The sequence below is a fragment of the Mangifera indica genome, chromosome 4 (genome assembly GCF_011075055.1).
Source record: "Mangifera indica cultivar Alphonso chromosome 4, CATAS_Mindica_2.1, whole genome shotgun sequence".
Classification (NCBI taxonomy): domain Eukaryota; kingdom Viridiplantae; phylum Streptophyta; class Magnoliopsida; order Sapindales; family Anacardiaceae; genus Mangifera; species Mangifera indica.
Genome location: NC_058140.1, coordinates 347858 through 366204, shown reverse-complemented (window position 1 = coordinate 366204; position 18347 = coordinate 347858). Strand labels below are relative to the sequence as shown.

Here is an 18347-nt window from a genome sequence, read left to right as displayed (position 1 = left end):
AAAACGTGAAATTCAAAAAAACAGAACTGAAATTCGAATTCTAAACTAGAATGACAACAATAAAAAAATTCTTCAAAAATCTGAAAAATACGAATCGATATATTGTAAAATGATGAAATTCAAAAAAACGAAACTGAAATTCGAATTCTAAAAGTTGAAAAACCCTAGAATGGGAACAATCAAAAAATTCTTTAGAAATCTGAAAAATACGAGTCGATCTATTGTAAAACGGTGAAATTCAAAAAAACGGAACTGAAATTCGAATTCTAAAAGTTGAAAAACTCTAGAATGACAACAATAAAAAAATTCTTCTTCGAAAATCTGAAAATTACGAGTCGATATATCGTAAAACGGTGAAATTCAAAAAAACGAAACTGAAATTCAAATTCTAAAAGTTGAAAAACCCTATAATGATAACAATTGAAAATTCTTCGAAAATTTAAAAAATACGAGTCGATATATCGTAAAACGGTGAAATTCGAAAAAACAGAACTGAAATTCAAATTCTAAAAGTTGAAAAACTCTAGAATGACAACAATTAAAAAATTCTTCGAAAATCTGAAAAATACGAGTTGATATATCGTAAAACGATGAAATTTGAAAAACTGAACTGAAATTCAAATTCTAAAAGTTGAAAAAACCCTAGAATGACAACAATCGAAAAATTCTTCAAAAATTTGAAAAATACGAGTCGATATATCGTAAAACGATGAAATTCAAAAAAACGAAACTGAAATTTGAATTCTAAAAGTTGAAAAACCCTAGAATGGTAACAATCGAAAAATTCTTCAAAAATCTGAAAAATACGAGTTGATCTATCGTGAAACGGTGAAATTCGAAAAAATGGAATTGAAATTCAAAAACACGAATCAATATATCCTATAAACGAAAAAATCAAAATATTGAGTTGAAATTACAACATTACATAATTACATCGTAAATTATGTCAAAAAGCTCTAAAATTCAAAAAATCGAATCTCAAATTTGAAAATTACATATGGAAAAACCCTAAAACAGGAAAAATAGATACAAAATTCAAAAATTACACGATCAGAAACCCTAGATAAGAAAATTCTCAATTTACCCCCTCATGAAAATTCCTTTTTAAAACAGGTCAACTGTTATATGACAAATTTTAGAAAACCCGTTGTATTCTAAGGAATTTCCCCCGACTCCCCAATGTTTTAACAAAACTTTTTACCCCCCTAACCCACGGTTAATGTCTGCTGACCGTGGGAGAAATCGTTTGACCGTGGGAAATACTGTTCCCACGGTTGGACTGCCGATCCTTCGGCAGCCATTTTCGGCCAAAATTTGGTTGTTTTGGCCTTCAATTTTTTTATAAATCAAATTTACACGTTATATAATACAAAACTCTTTAATCAATTCAACAAAAACAACCAAGAATTAAAACATTTTAAGCATTATTCAAATCAAAACTCTAAAATTTCAAACCTCAAAATCTCAATTAAATCTCAATAATATGAGCAATAACTTGATTCAAACAAGATTACGAGAGATATACTAACCTTCTTTGCCATTTGCGGTTGCCGGAAAGCAAGAAAATCGATGAAAATCTGGTCGACCGTGGGATGAACGTGGGAAAGTGGGAAATTTTGAATTTTTTTTTGAATTTGCACAGTAAAATGACCGTAAGAAGTAAGAAAATTTGCTGTGTTTATATATAGGGGCAGTTTTGTTAATTCACAAAACCTGAGCATTTTTGTTAACCCTGAATATTTTGGACAATTTTCTTAGACCCCCCTAAATTTTGGCTATTTTTTATAATTTCTCTTTTTTTAATTATTTGCAAAATCCGTCGATAAGATAAGACGTAATGATGTCACAGTTTTGTTGCTTTCACATGTTCAATATTGTAATATTGCCGGGAGGCAGCGGAACATGGACCACCCACTAACTTGGAAAGAACCTGCAGAATTTTCTTTAATTCTTCTGTCACTTATGAGATGATGCAAACTAGCAAGTTTATTTAATAAAATAATAAACGTGGGTTTTCTTTGAAATAAACATGTAATCATTTATACCTTTCTTGTCAAATTTTAAAGTTACCATATAAAAGTTGTAAAAAGTAACAACATTTGGATGAATTATAAGGTGATAAATAAATAAATAAATAAATAAATAAATATATATATATATATATATATATAAATATAAAATTAGTGAATTCTTATTACAAGGTGGGTGGCTAGCTAAAATATTGTAGTGATATTATCTAAGTAAATTTGCCCATATGCAGTTTGAATTAATATTGATGATGAAGTTTCTTCAAATGAAGAAGGTTTTTTTAATCATGTGGTTCCATATCAGAATAATTGACCTCTTTCCACCCTATCTAGCCCATGAATCTCCTTTTCTAGTTTTTGTACCATTTTCTATTCCTTCTATTACTAAATTTACAAAAAAAAAAAAAAAGAAATACCTGGCATTGCAACACATCAAGTTCGTACTTTGATAATGTTATTCAACTGAGATACACTACGTCATTAAGTGTAATAATCTTATAAATAACTAACTTGATCATATATATATATATATATATATATATATATATATATATATTATATATATATATATCCACAGACATCTGGGTTGATTTCGGTTTCACAAATGAATTTTGTAATGTATACATCATGCATTTAGGTTTAGGGATAGAAAACGAATAAGATAATTCAAATTAGGACTAGCTAAATATTTTTATTTTTGGGTTTAATATCATTAAATTAATTTATAACCTTCATTTAAAATTATAATTATAAAAATATTAAAACAAAAAAAGTCTAACCAGTTAGAGCTTTTGTTAACCCAATTTATTGAACTAAATGAACTACAGATAACTTAACCAGGGTTCTAATTTTGTTAATTACTTAAAGCGCAAACAATATGTTTAACGCATTAATTAAGTCTTCCATTTTCCATCAAATTAACTCTTCCAATAACAACCTCATAAAATTGTTCTGATTAATCTTACCAATCCATTCTCACCACTCCATTGCCAGGATATGTACAGCTATCATCAAATCTATTTTCTATTCTGCAAATTCAAACCCTAAATAATTTGAAAAAAACCTATCCTTGTTACTTTTAGAAAAGGGAATGCAGTTGAGAGAATGCAAATGGAATAAGACTAGTCGTCCGTAGTAGATGAAATCATACACTGTGGATCGGCCAATCAGTGCAATACTTAACAAAGTATCTTGAAACGAGTCTTCATATTTGAATTTTAAAAAAGTAACCATTTGAAGAAAATCTCTGTGGGCTCTCTATCATTCACTGACATCCATTCCTTAGTCAAATTGTTTAATAATCACAAGACAACTGTCCTGTATGGACCTTGCGCTTCAAACCTTATAGAAGCAGAAACTAAGGTTTAATTCTCAGTTCTCTCTTTTCTGTTTTTCATTCATCTCCTTTGAAAAATGCCGGATTTTCACATCAAACCTGAATCTAGATTATTATCTGAAGCTTTAGTAGGCGAAAACGTCGACCCAGTTAATGACTTGGGTTTTGATCACAGAAGCTTATTCAAGTGTCATGGGTTTTTCCAGGTCTTTCATTTCAGCAATCTTGGCGGTGAGCAGGTGATCATGGATCATGGAATGAGCTTGAAAGCTGGCGTTTTCCATTGGGGTGAGCTGGTGATCGATCCTGGAATGAGTTTGAAAGCGATTGACAAAGTGTCAGAAGAGTTCTTTAGCCTATCAGTTGAAGAAAATGTACACAACTCCAACTGTCTATTATCTCAGACTTCATTAGCTGACTATGGGTTTCTAAGCAACGATCTAACACCCCTCACAACCAAACCCAACGAAGGAAACCTCCCTGAGAGACCCAACGACAGCCCAACGGAGGAAACCTCCCCAAGAGAGTCGGCAGCAACAATCCAACTCCCCTCACAACCAAACAACAATCCAACACCCCTTCCAACCCCACCTACAACCAAACCCTATTAGGTGCAGTATCATAACTAATACGTTATTGGGAATTGCACCGGGAAAGCGCCACCGGAGGGCGCTGGTTCCTCAAGTACTTCCCAAACGTGTTCCATTTCCGCCTCTTTTTAGACTAATAGCGGCTGAGCGGTGGTGGAGATGCAGATTAGTTAGTTGATCATGATGATCAGCAGTAGTGGAAATCCACTACTGCAGGTAGCTCTATTTTTCCTTGATGATGGAAGGATCTATTTTTTTTGGTATGGCCAATCCAAGACTCCTCACAGCATTAGTTAGTGTTAAAATTAGTTGATGATGGGTGGATCTATTTTTTGGTTAGCATCAATCCGACGCCCCTCTCAACCAAACCCTTGATTCTTTTTTTCCTTCTTTTACCAACGATCCAACACCTTTCATTTGGGGTTCGGGATAGGCTTTCTAAGTATTCGGGATTCGGGTTAGTATTGGGTTTCAATTTCAAATGGACAGATATCTTTCTAAGTAAGTTTTTGGCTAGAATTCCAACTTATGAGTCATTACAAGTGATCTCTCCCATCTCCAAAATTAAGCATTTTCCTTTACAATTATATACCATATCCAAGTTGTTTCACAACCCATGTGTGATTACCAACACATAAAATCATTTTCTGTGATGCAAGAGGCTTGTATGAATAGCTAGACAATATTTCTAACTGTTATTTTAAAATTTGTGCTTGCTTCCCTTATACACAGGTTGGCCTGACAAAGAATGTATATATGAGCAGCTTAAGGGATTTGAATGATGGATTCAGTAATAACAAAGATTTCAAATCTGCCACTACAGGTTTCTATGAGAAGGTATATTATCTATAATTCTTGTGCATACACTCTTATGATCAATGATTTCCATATACTAGTGATTAATGCGGGTCGTGCTTATATTATTTTCAGGACGATGTTGCTCACTTCCAAAATATTAAATGGATAAAATGTGGCAAGGGTGGTAGGGTTGAGAACATTCGCTCTGGTCGTATTAGTAGAACGAGAAGAAGACACAACAAGAAGGACAAAGACGATGAGGATGACGGTGAGGACGACCGGCAGCCGTCAAACCCTCATGTCATTTATCTTATCCTTAAAATAGTAATCATAATTACGCTGTTTCTGATAGTGCTTTCCTTGATCATCTGGCTAATGAGTTAGATGATTCTCTACGGATGTTCTTGGGAGAAAGAGACACACTTGCTGTTTGTCCTTCTCTTAAGCAGACTTAAATTTATGTGTACTTTCGTGAAAAATAATGCTGCTATTAATAGTGTTATAGGTCAACTCCAGTCCACAAATAGCTTTGAGAGAAGACAACAGTATTAGAAAGAATAACCCTCTCTTGACTTTTATGTAGACATCTTAAGAATGTAATTTATTAGTCTTCCTTCGTTACTCCTTGTCTTACAAATCTTCATTGTTTTTTATCTTTAATATAAAAGCAGACTATCAAGCATATAATTTATTAGTCCTCCTTCGTTACTTCTTGTCTTACTTTTTTAATTATAAAAACAGACTATCAAGAGTACAATATATTAGTCCTCCTTCCTAACTTCTTGTCTTACAAATCTTCATTATTATTTTATCTTCAATTATTATAATAACGATTGTTTCTATTAATTAGTTTCCTTTTACAGCAAGCACGTAATATCCTTATATTTTTTAATTTTAAGGAATTGGGCCTGCATGCATGCAGACAGACAAGCAGCTTTTAGGGTTTCTCATGCAAATTAATAATAATACTTAAAAAAAAAGTTAAAAAAAAAAAAACTAAAAATAAACAAAGTTGTGTGGCATGGTAATGCCTGGTCAAGCTATACAATGGCTGGGACTAGGCGCGCTGAACTGGTAGTTGAATCGTAATTTGGTGTGGTTTGCTCAATTGAGTTAAGATTCACAATGTGTTCTAATATCCCCGGATCAAGTTGGTTTTTAGGTTTGACTGGTTTCATATTTGGATTTTAAATCATTGGTTAAATTTTTTAAACAGATTCGAGAGTCTTTACACAATTCTTTACCACCAATTTATAATATCAAGAATCCTATTTGACAGCGTGTTACTTAGTCTACCTGGAATTAACTTCCAATTTTCGAAAGCATAGAAGAAAACAATGGTACTGAAGGAGAAGTGAGCAGAATTGTCCCCTACCCTTTATATATTGTCGAATCCTTTGATAAGAAGTAATGATGCCATTGTTTTGCTTTTCTTTCAGATTCGCAATTGAATTGAGACTGAGACAGACAGCACTTGGGAAAATATATTCTGATTTAATTCTTCTGTCAATTATGATGATGATGCAAACTATAAATGTGTGTTTTCTTTACAGTAAACATGCATGAAATCATTTATACCATTTTTGTCAAATTTTCATCAACTTCAGCCAATGTCAGATTCATAGAAAAGGTCTCCAGCCGATGCCATTGTAATACTGTCGGGTAAAATATTGTAGCAATCTTACAAGGTGACTAAATTTGCCCATAACAATCAGTTGATTTTTTTATTATTATTATTTTTTTGGGTAAATAATGCATACATATAGACAAAAACAACGAATGTACAGGAGAGTCCGGGAACAAATTAGGCTCACCGTATCTAACAGCAGGATAGTAGAAACAAGTTAAAACTAACTTCACTATCCAAGAAAAGGCTATACAAAACTAGGAATGTTTTCTCTTGAAGCCTTATTAAAGTTTCAACAATGATAGAGTTTAAGAGAAAACCCTTACAAAAATTAATAGCATCAAAAAGGCCAAAAGAAGTCCTAAGCCAGTTCCTCATGCTCAACCTGTACGAACAATCATTTACATCATATTGCATGGCAAAAACAACTATGAAAAGGTTAATGACCATGCCACTGGCAATGCTAGGACAAATTGAGGTCACTTGAAGACCAGGCAGATGACAGGTATTAGGATTGGTCTGAAACAAGAGATTAAGAGTCATCCAATGATCTATTGATTTCAACAAAAAGGAGTAGTAAGAACTTTCCAAGATGGTGTGAACAGCCAGCAAAGATAACGACTTGTACTGTGGGAAGAAGCTGCTGCACAGGAAACATAACAGGAAATTGGGACAGCATTTTGGAATCAAGATCGAGTAATCAGTTTGAATGTTGTTGATGATGAAATTTACCTATTTTTGTAGGGACTGTTTCCATGAATTTCATTTTTTCTAAAATTTTCTAATCCTTTCTTTCATCTATCATTGTCCACAGATGACTTTAATTAAGGTAAGACCATACCATTTCTTATTTATTAAGTTTAATACCACATATAAAAATGTACAAATGTATTTGCACAATAGTAATTGATCGGGTAATTTTAAACAAAAAAAAAGTAAACAATCACATTATTTAATCATAAATAATTACCTTTTCTTATATAAATAAATTTATATAATTTATTTTTATACATAATTTTATTCATTTACTAATATTTTCTTTTCCTTTGTTCAATAGTTGAATTGAATAAAATCATCTAAAATTGAATGAACACAAATTAATTCAGTAAACTTTGGGTGGGAACAAAGTCTTTTGCCTATATAATAACACCATTCCCAGAGGGCGGCCCCACTTAATGTTTTCTTCCGGCAACAGGGGAAAACGACTATCATGGGAAAATCATAAAAGAAACCGTGCCAATAATTTGTCTATAAAAAGCCACTTGCAAAATCTTCGGTAAGATGTAATGACGTCATTGATTTGTTCCTTCATATGTTCCCCATAATATTGCATGGAGGCTACGTCAGATTGAATATGGCTCACTAACTTGGAAAGAACAGTATTTTTTTTGTTTTAATTCTTCAGTCAATTAATTTAATAATAATAATAATAATAATAATAATAATAATAATAAACTTGGGTTTTCGTTAAAATTTATACCTTTTTGTCAAAATTTCAACAATATGAACATTTTAGAGTAACAACATTGGAATGAATTATAAGTTTAAGTCATAGACGTTACTTCATATTTAATCTAATAATTTTAATTTGTTTTTCGTCTGGATATAAATGATTATTGGATTGGGTAATTAATGAGTTAACTGAAAGTTTATAGAACTAATGGGTTTTTCTTTTTCAATTCGGGATATTGACATGTGATGCATATAATATATCAATTTTATGATATCCCATATTATTCTATTCTAGGTTTTTCCTTACATAACGCACAAAAAGTATAATAAAATGAAAAAAATGATATAAATAATACCATAATTAGAGCCCCAGCTTTAATAACAAAAATCAAAATATTTGTCAAAATTCAAAGATAAGTAAGTAGATGGGCAATTGCAATTCTGTTAATTAAAGTTAACTGGAGCGTGATATTTACAGAATTATATATCAAATTAGTTAAAAAATTGGTTTTCATGAGTAGGTAGACGGAGGTCTCAGTGGAATCAGGATTTTATCTAAAAAGGCTTCACGACTCTCTTATTATTCATCAATAAACACAACATTTAATCAAATATTAAGTTGTATATCATAAATGATGATGATTTTTTAATTACAATTAAAATTAGATTTGAATTAAGCTTATTTAAGTTAAAAAAATGAGTTCAATTTGAATGAGTTTGAAACGAATTCAACTCAAACAAACTCAAACTCAAACTCGAGTTTAAGTTTAAAAGTTAAATATTTTTTAATTCAAGTTTGATGCGTGTTTGACTAGCTTAGCTTACAAGCTTAGAAAATTTTGATATGAATTGATTAAAATGATGTTTTGATTTATACTAATTAAAACAATATCATTTTAATTTTTTACTCGATTGTAGTATGAAACCAAATTTGAACAACTTTGAGGGGAGCTTGACTTAACTCAAATCAAAGTCTAATTGCAATACAAATTAATTAGTGATAATTAATTTTATTATTAAAACGTATTAAATGAAAGATGGTTATATACATACAGCATGCAAAATTTTAGAAAGATACTAATTGCAACTATTATATAATGCTTGAAAATAGGTATAATATATTTATTTTATGCCAACAACGATTCCTCAACCCTCCCCCTGATCCTTCTTCCAAGCGTGCTTAACCACTTATCATCAAGAAATTCATCTTCTTTCTGCCAATCTCCCTCAAGATTCCTCCCTTCAACAGTCTCACACTAGGCCCTCAATGTTGAAAAGAGAACCGTCGTCCTCTCCTGTCGTTAAGATTCAGAGATTCAAGAGCGGAAAGGAGGATAAGTTAGGGTTTATCTGATCATCAACATCTTGAGGATCTATTTTCACTCTCTCAATCATCTGTCGTAAGTTCGCCAATTCAGCTATTAAATCTCACTGTCGATTTTGCTTCAATTTTTTTTTTTAAATTCTTCTTTCGAAATACAACTTAGGGTTTGCTTTTTTCTGTAATGTAAACTAATTTTGCTATTATGAAACATTTCTTCATACAGCTAGCATTCTTTCTCTTACTTTTATTTATGTTTGAACGCTGTTAACTTTTGTTATATTATGCCATGCCTTAGCTTTTGAGACTCCGAGATGAGTAGTAATACCTTATATAAGGAGAACGAAGAACCTGCACAAGATGTGCCAGTTTCTTCTAATAATGAAGGACAAAATTCCATCAATCCACGAGTTGAAGCTCCTCGCCTTTGTACCTTTGGCCGTGGAAGCGACTAACCCTATTCTCCCTGAGGATCAACATCCTCTAAATGGTACCAACGCAGCTACTGATGCTAACAACTTTGAAAAAGAGTCCACTTCACATGAAGAATTATCGACCTCTGTTGCTTTAGGGCCACCGGAGGATCAGATAAGCCTGATATTCAACTGCTTCATGTTGTTGTCAAAGCTTAGTCCAATGAAGCTCCTCGTCATAAACCCCAAGATCAAGTTAATGAAGTTCCTGATGCAAAAACCCTAGCTCAAGCCAATGAAGTTCCTGATGCTAAAACCGAAGTTGAAACCAATGAAGTTCCTGTTACTGTAACCCTAGTTGAAACTAATGAAATTCCTGATAGTATCAACGCCGTTTCCACAAACTCTGAACCCCCAAACAACACCGTTTCCACTAGTTCTGAGCCCCCTAAAAACACCGTTTCCATTAATTCTCAACTCCCTGTCAACTCTGTTTCCTCAAATTCGGAGACCCTGCAAATCCTGAGGCTGAACCTTCTTCCCAGGCATCGCAAACTAAATTTGAACCTGCTACTCCCAAGCCTGATGTGGTTTCTGCTGACATAAAACCTGATAATGCAAATAGCACAGAAATCAAAAGTGAAGTCAAGAAAATAGAGTTGTCTACACCCACAGCAAATCAAAACTCCAACTTGACATATTCATTTCTCTTAGATGAAAATTATGAGGGTAGTGAGTCAGGGACCGAGGAGGAGCAACCTGCATTCATGAAGGAACTTGAAAAAATTTTTAGGGAGAGAAGCATGGAATTTAAGCCTCCTAAGTTCCATGGAGAGGGATTGAGTTGTCTAAAGTAAGTTCCTACCAACACTTACCTCCCTAAATTGTTTTTTATATATCTATTGCAATATTGCCAATTTTAAACATTTCTATTTTGGGGTTAATGTAAATATTTATGGGAATACAGGTTGTGGAGAGCTGTGACTAGGTTGGGTGGCTAGGACAAGGTATGCACTGCAACTTTTTTATCCTTTCACTGGCATTTAGTAATTTGTTGATGTTTTTGTTTTGGTCAATTTTATAATTTTATGATTTAGGACATTGATTGGAACATTGCAAATGAGTAGTTTAGCCACCGTTTACAACATTAACCTTTAGGTTTACTGGTATTAGATGCTTAGATTGTCAATAGGTCTCACTTCAGGTGACCATATCATTCTATATGTTGATATACAAATAGCAGCTTCCTTGATGCAATAACAATATTAATCTCTTTTGCATTCTTTTTCATGTTATGTGCTCCCTTTTTTAATTATTACATGGAAGCATGTAGTTTTTGCACAGAAATCAATTCGAAATCAGAAATGCCAGAACGTGAAAACTAGAAAAACCTGTGTATGACACAATTAAAAATTCAGATGGGCTTTTAATAGTTTTGCCCTTTTTGTCCTTTTCCTAGGTTTTGTGTTTGAATTTTCACTGTTGATACAAAAACATTATTACTATTAATAGCGGCCACAGTTTCTTTGATTTCATATTTCAGTACACGATTTGTCTCTATTTCTTTGTTGACGGAGACAAAAGATTCATCATTTTTTATTTTCATTGACAAAAAGACTGTAATGAATCGTTTTCGTCTTTTACTTGATGGAGAAGACGAGACAACTTTGTCTCATCTTCGTGGATGGAGATAGAATTTTTTGTCTCCATCAGCGTCCTCTGTCGAGAGAGGAGACAGTTGGGCTAAAGGTGGAGATGGTGACAACTAGGGGAGAAAACCTTGGGTTTTGGAGGAGGAGGAGGAAGTTACTTTTCAAAGTTAAGACTGGGAATAAAATACGAGTTTTCAATATTTGGGATAGAAATAAGATAAAATTATATATTTTTTTAATATTATTGATAAATAACAATTTTATTTTTAGCTATTATAGAAAATTCTAACAGCAGTTGGTTATTGGGTGAGTGTTTGGATTTTTAAAAAGCTGTAGGCATACTTTTAAGATTGAGCTAAACATTGGGTGGGCGATTGTCCTTTGCCTTAAAAAAAAATTCTATTGTAATTTCCATAAAACCATAAGTTGGCCCTTTAACCTGCAGGTTATAAAATCATGGTTTAAACATAGTAAAAATTCCCTTGTCAAATTGTGTACGCTCAGATTAATAATCACTTGCGATTTTCCTATACTGCCCTTGCTCTCCAGCCCCTATATAAGCAGAAACTACGGTTTTATTCATTTATCTCCATAATTAGCAAATATGTCGGAATTTCATTCAGAGCAATCTGAAGCTTTTGTAGGCGAAAACGCCCCAGTCAATGACTTGGGTTGTGATGACAGGAGCTTATTTTCTGAACAACCCGATGTATTTTTCGAGGGTATTGCCTTTTTTCAGGTCTGTTGATAGATAGATAGATTGTTTTGTCGCCTGATAAATTTCTTATCATATTTGTTAACATGAATCCTGGCCTGCAGGTGATCTATGATGGAGAAGAGTCCTTGACCAAGTTTTTCAGCCTATCGCTTCAAGAAAAGGTACACTCTGTGTTATTTAAGACACACGCCAGAGTTCCAACTGACCAAGAAAACGTTCCCTCAGTTTGGAAGGTTTTTCTTGGTTGTGCTGGAAAAACCAAGAAAATCCTGCCAACGGAGGGAACGTTTTCTTGGTTTAAGTTTACTATCGGTTCAAGAAAAGGTAATGCACGCCACTTTCTCAGCATAGACCACACCGGAGTTCCAACTGACTGAGAAATCCAAGAGAACGTTCCCTCAGTCGGAAGGTTTTTCTTGGTTTTCTTGGTTTTCTTGGTTGTGCCGGAAAAACCAAGAAAAACCTTCTAACGGAGGGAACGTTTTCTTGGTTTAAGTTTATGGAGACCGTTTGGTGGGTGTTTGCGCAGCTTTACCTAAGGTTCGTGAGTTTCTATTTTCTTCTTGGTTCTGATAGCATGTACTAGAGATTATCTGGGGTAGTTTTGTTGTTTAGCTGTTCCTTGGTTTATTCATTGGGCATGATGAGTCAAAGTAACCGTTGATTTTCAATGTTTTATATGGCTCTAATATGTTGATGCTAATTATGATGTTTTAATAGGTCATGTCATGCAGTACTGGCGGTAAGACACCCCTGTCTAACTTTGAAGCTGGTCAGAACTATAAGGTATGTTATTTTAACATTTGGAAATCGTCATTTATATCATTGGTGGAAATTAAGTTGCTGAATAGACATTACTGTTGACATTCTTGGTCTCATCAAATGAAGTTTGAATAATTAAAAAAGTTTATGCGTTTGTGTAACCACCTACCTCCCGGTGAATTTTGGATGGAATTGTACTAATCAAGTCTGTAATTGTTATTCTAAAATCTGTGCTTGCTTACCATGCACACAGGATCGCCTGATAAATGATGAATATCATAATATGGATTCAGGAATAACACAAAGTTCAAATCTGCCGCTACAGGTTTCTATACCAAGAAATATAATCTAGAATTTCTTGTGCTTATGCTGTTTTTGATCACTGATGTCCATATACTAGAAACTAACTTGGGTCGTGTTTGTATTATTTTCAGGGCAATATTGGTTACTTCCAAAATATTAAGTGGATAAAATGCAGTAAAGGTGGGAGGGTTGAGAACATTCGCCCTGGTCGTATCAGCAGATTAAGAAAAAGACGTGACAAGAAGGACGATGATGATGACGGTGAGGACAATCGGCAGCCATCAGACCCTCATGCTCTTTACATTATCTTTTTAATAGCTATCATGCTTATGTTGTTTCTGATCATTCTTTCCTTGATTATCTGGCTTATGAGATAATTAGACGATTCTCTACGCATGTACTTAGGAAAAACAAACTGTTGCTTTTGAGTTTGATCGTTTTTAGTGTTGTTTTTACTTGCTTAAAAAAAGCTTAATCTTGTTTGTGCTTGGTGAAAATTAACATAGGGCTGGCGGCTGTCAGACTCATTTTATTTTCTTTCACTTATGCTGATATATTTTATAGTGTTATAGGTAAACTCCAATCCACTAATAGCTTTGAGAGAAAACGCCAGCAATAGAAATAATAACTCTCTCTTGACTTACATATGAACATCTAAATTATATACATTAATTAACCATGATAAGTCTTATCAACAAATGGAAATACAACTAAGCCATTTCATTTGTAAATCCCAATCACAGTGTTGATAACACACCAAAGGGATGCAAGATGGACAAGTAAGTTTTATACCATTCATTTAAGATGCGTTAGACATTTGTTGAAGGAATTTTATACCAAGAGGCATGTAATATTGCCATTTCCTTTGGAACTTAGTCATCTTGCCCTGTGAAACTTTGGAAGATGTGATTGAAAGCGATGACCTTACAGTGCAGCCTACGCCCACCCCCACTCCCCTGTTCTCCCTCCTTCAGTGGATTATTATATAATGAATAGAAAAGAAATTAGAATCTCCGATCAGCTAAAACTCTTGAGGGAAACTCGGAATGATGAAAGCTGTGGACCTTGATTACTGATTTGTTTCTGCTTTTAGTCACTCTTCGGTAAATTGAATCCAAATTGATTCATCTCGTTCACAGCTACGTGACTTTTTCTTTCATAATTTAATTTACCAAAAGTCAAGACAGATTCCTTTTGTGAAGCTGAAGTTCGCCTTGTTAGACCATAATGACACCTTCCGCACGAGCAGTTTATTCACTTTATGAGCATGCACTCTGGTGTAAATATATTTATGGACTAGTACCAGTAGTTTTTTTGTTGTACAAAATTTCAGCACACTTCTATTTGTCCGAGAGTATATTTATCATGTACCATCATAAGGTAGTTTAGTACATCTTCTTAGATGTAATTTCAAATGTCCAATACTTCAGAAGTGTGACAAAGTTTGTGGAAAACATGTGGTGCCATTATTCGTGCCCATTTATTGTTTTTGTATTTTTAACTAGCTTTTTTTCATTTTTAATTCATTTGGTTTCAAGAGGGGGTTTTCTATGAAGATGGTGAACAAATAATAGATGGGGAATCTGGAGAGCTGATGGTTAGTTTTCAACCCTTGCTTGTAATTTGTATTTTTTATATTCACTTTGCAACAGAAGATAACTCTCACACTCTTTGCAGTTCCGCATTCCCACAGTAATCCATGATACCTTCAGAAGGGAAGGAACTAACTTGCATACAACTGTTACTCTGGTAAATCTCATTTCTAGTAATATTATTAATAATATATAATTTGACAAGAGTAGGGGATACTTATCCCTTTTTGAAGAAAACCAGCCAGTCTCATTGGAGTTCTACCTGGTTGCCTCCTTTCAGGTTCAAGCTCCTGTCGGTTTTGACAAGACCTTCAAGCACCTTGATGAACATTTGGTTGACATTAGGTCAAAGGTTAGCATGAGCATAGCCTTTAAACCATTTGATTTGACTGTGGTTACTGATTAAGTGAGCTGGGAACGGATCGACGCCAAAAATTTATCTGATGGCATACTTCAAATTTTTCTTCAGGGAATCACTAAGCCCAAGGAAGTGAGAAAGTTCAAAGGCGAAGGAATGCCATTGCATTTTAGCAACAAGAAAGGAGACCTTTATGTCACATTTGAGGTTCTGTTTCCCACATGTCTTACAGAAGATCAGAACAAGAAGATCAAGGAAGCCATTTCAAATATACTTGAGTACATGATAACACATCAGGCTTTTGTACCCGTTTGTATATTATTGCTTCACAAAATCACACAATCTATCATGGAAAGAGTTTGAAAGCAGGAGTTCTTTAGCAAGTTGTTTAGCCTATCGGATGAAGAAAACGTTCACGCTATATATTATCTTTATGTACAACTAATTCTTCTCCCTTCCTTCAAGTAGCAGGATCCAGCACAACCAATAAAACCAAGAAAAACCTTCGAACTGAGGGAACGTTTTCTTGTTTTTTCTGGATACTCCTACTGGAAAGAAGGAAGAAGAATTAGTTGTACATAAAGATAATATATAGGATGTATATAGCGTGTACCTTTTCTTCAATTGATAGGCTGAAAAACTTGTTAAAGAACTCTTCTGCTTTCAAACCCTTTCCATGACAGAGAGTGTGATTTTCTGAGGCAATAATACACAAATGGATACAAAAAACTGATGTGTTATCATGTACTCAAGTATATCTTGAAAAAGATTTTGAAAATTCAATCCTTAAATCCACACTTCGTTAAATCAAATAACCCCTTACAAAATTCGGGTCAACACTACGCAACAGATGCACTAGGTATGTTTCATTTTTACAGAACCTTCAAGTTTCTTTTATGAAGTTCGATGATTTATCGCCATCTAAACTCTACTCATGGTTATATATTTAAGAGCTCATTGTTCTGGAGCTTCTGTTATTTAGACGTATGATTAAGATTGCAACGGAGATAGCTAATGCAATTACATGTCTTCATAGTGGATTCTCCAGGCGTATTGTGTTTAGGGATATCAATTCGATTCGATGAGGACTACGTTCCAAAACCGTTAAACTTTTCCTTCTCCCAATTTGTACCAGAAGGTGAAACGCATTTAAAAGGTGCAATTTCTTGAATTGACCTTCAAATGTCTCTCGCATTCAGAAGAAGATAAGCTAAACGCGAAACAGCTCAGGCAAATGCGTCAATCTAGTTAATGTCTCATTAATTATCAAACTTAGGGAGTGTGGTGCTTTCCCTGTTCTTGGATTTTTGCTTTATGTGATGTTTTAAACATCCTATTTAATGCCTTTAATATTTCTCATAAGGATTGGACTCAAGCCAGTTTAATTCAAATTTAAGTCCACAGCAAAGTTCGGCAACTTATATCCCTCTCCTGCCACCATCTCTATCTCTAACAACCTCTTTTTTTCATCCTAAACAATCATCGTTGACTTATCACATTTTTCTCTTTCCATTTTTCTGGCTAGTTGTTTGGATTTGATGAATCTAGATAAAGAGTTTCGTCTGGATGCGTCGTCATCCAAATGAAACTCTTCGTCTGGATGACACTAGACGATGAAAGCTTTTTGTGTTGATTTTGGATGACAAAACTCTCAGGCTCCATGACTTCACCTCTTTGGCACAAAAAGATGAAACCCCTAATGAAAATCAATTTGGACGGACGACAAACAGTTTCGTCATGACTTCACCTCTTCGTCATTTGGTGTCATCCAAACAAAGAGTTTCATTTAGAAGATGATGTGTCCATACGAAACTCTTTACCTAAATTCATCGAATCTAGACGACTAGCCAAAGATGTGAAAAGGGAAAATGTGATATGATAGGACCCGTCTTGACCAGCTAAACTCATAATATTCGAATACTCTTATGAGACTTAGGAGGCTGAGATGTATCTTGCAAAGCTGCTCAAATATTCTACAAAACACACACACACACACACACACATATACAAATGCATCTTAATTTCCATTCAAACATGAAAATAAGTTTTTGTTAGACCTTTAGCCATTCAATTTTTATATAAGTTCACAAGATCCACATACATAAACAAATACGACACCTACGAAGGATGCTCTATTGTGGCACAACCTTGAGCGGAGTCACGGCTTGACACGACCCTAGAGATGTCTTGAAGGGGAAATTTCTATAAGGATGAGCTAAAAGCTCAGTGAGTGGATAATTTATAAAATAATTCTAGAATAACTGAATGTGTATATATAAAGGAATATATAACAGTTTATAATATGTTAACTAATCAGGATGTTAAATTTCTAAGGAGAGTTTGAACCATCACCACACAAATAAAAACCATTTATTGTTGATAATTAAGTTTTATTAAGAAACACTGTACTTGAATTAATACTGGAGTTCTTACTAAAAATTTACAATAACATTTCCCCAAATAAAATTTTCAAACTACAATTACAACTAAACCAAATTGTAGCCACTTTTAGATTTTTCTTTTCTTTTTTTTCCTTTGGCAACATACTCTTGACAACAAAATTTGTCAATGGTTCTATGCATATTAAAATTTCGTGAAAACGTCACACTAGTGATAAGGATGTTTGGGGAAGATCATATTTAAATAGAAAAACTGATTATCAACAACTCATATTTATTTCTTTCTTAATATAAACCCTTCCCCAAAACAATAACTTGAGCTGTACACCACCACTTATATTTTCAAAGAGAAATCTGTCATACTTGTTGAGTATCACCTACATAGGCAGAGCGAGGAAAAATTGTCATACCCGACATCTTGTAATCTTGCTGAGGTAGAACACTAAAATTTGTCATGTCTGACATAAATATACAGACAGAATAACTGAAATATGTCATACCTGACATAAAACACTGTATAAGCAGAACAATTGAAATCTGTCATACCTGATATAAAACATTGTACAACCAGAACAACTGGAATTGTCATACCTGACATAAATCATTACGCAAGTAGAACAACTGGAATCTATCATACCTAGCATAAATCATTGCACAAGCAGAGCAATTGAAATCTATCATACTGATATAAAACACTATACAGTCAGAGCAATTTATCACATGGTATGCATTTGCTGAGAATATTTGAGCAATACCATCTTTTAATACCATATTCATTAGACAGTAACTCACTAATAGATTTAAAATAATCATGATCAAGTAGCCACGTTCTCAGCATACTGAATTAACTATATTAACTCTACATCCAGCTACAAAACTAATTTGATAACATTCAACAATATGGCCATCCCATCACTGAGTTAGGCTAACCACGTAGTCACATTCATTATTGAATTAAGATTCTTAAGCTTTACAGCTACGCATAATATTAGTAATAAT

General features: G+C 33.7%; 2 long non-coding RNA genes across 2 annotated transcripts; both read left to right on the top strand.

Annotated features, from left to right (window-relative positions):
- The first annotated feature begins 10531 nt into the window (after positions 1–10531).
- Positions 10532–12353, top strand: LOC123214194. The gene is made up of 3 exons (XR_006501822.1): positions 10532–10571; positions 11852–11955; positions 12036–12353. It is a non-coding gene; the product is annotated as an uncharacterized LOC123214194 (long non-coding RNA).
- Positions 12354–12358: 5 nt separating this feature from the next.
- Positions 12359–13022, top strand: LOC123214191. The gene is made up of 3 exons (XR_006501820.1): positions 12359–12474; positions 12655–12720; positions 12950–13022. It is a non-coding gene; the product is annotated as an uncharacterized LOC123214191 (long non-coding RNA).
- Positions 13023–18347: the final 5325 nt, after the last annotated feature.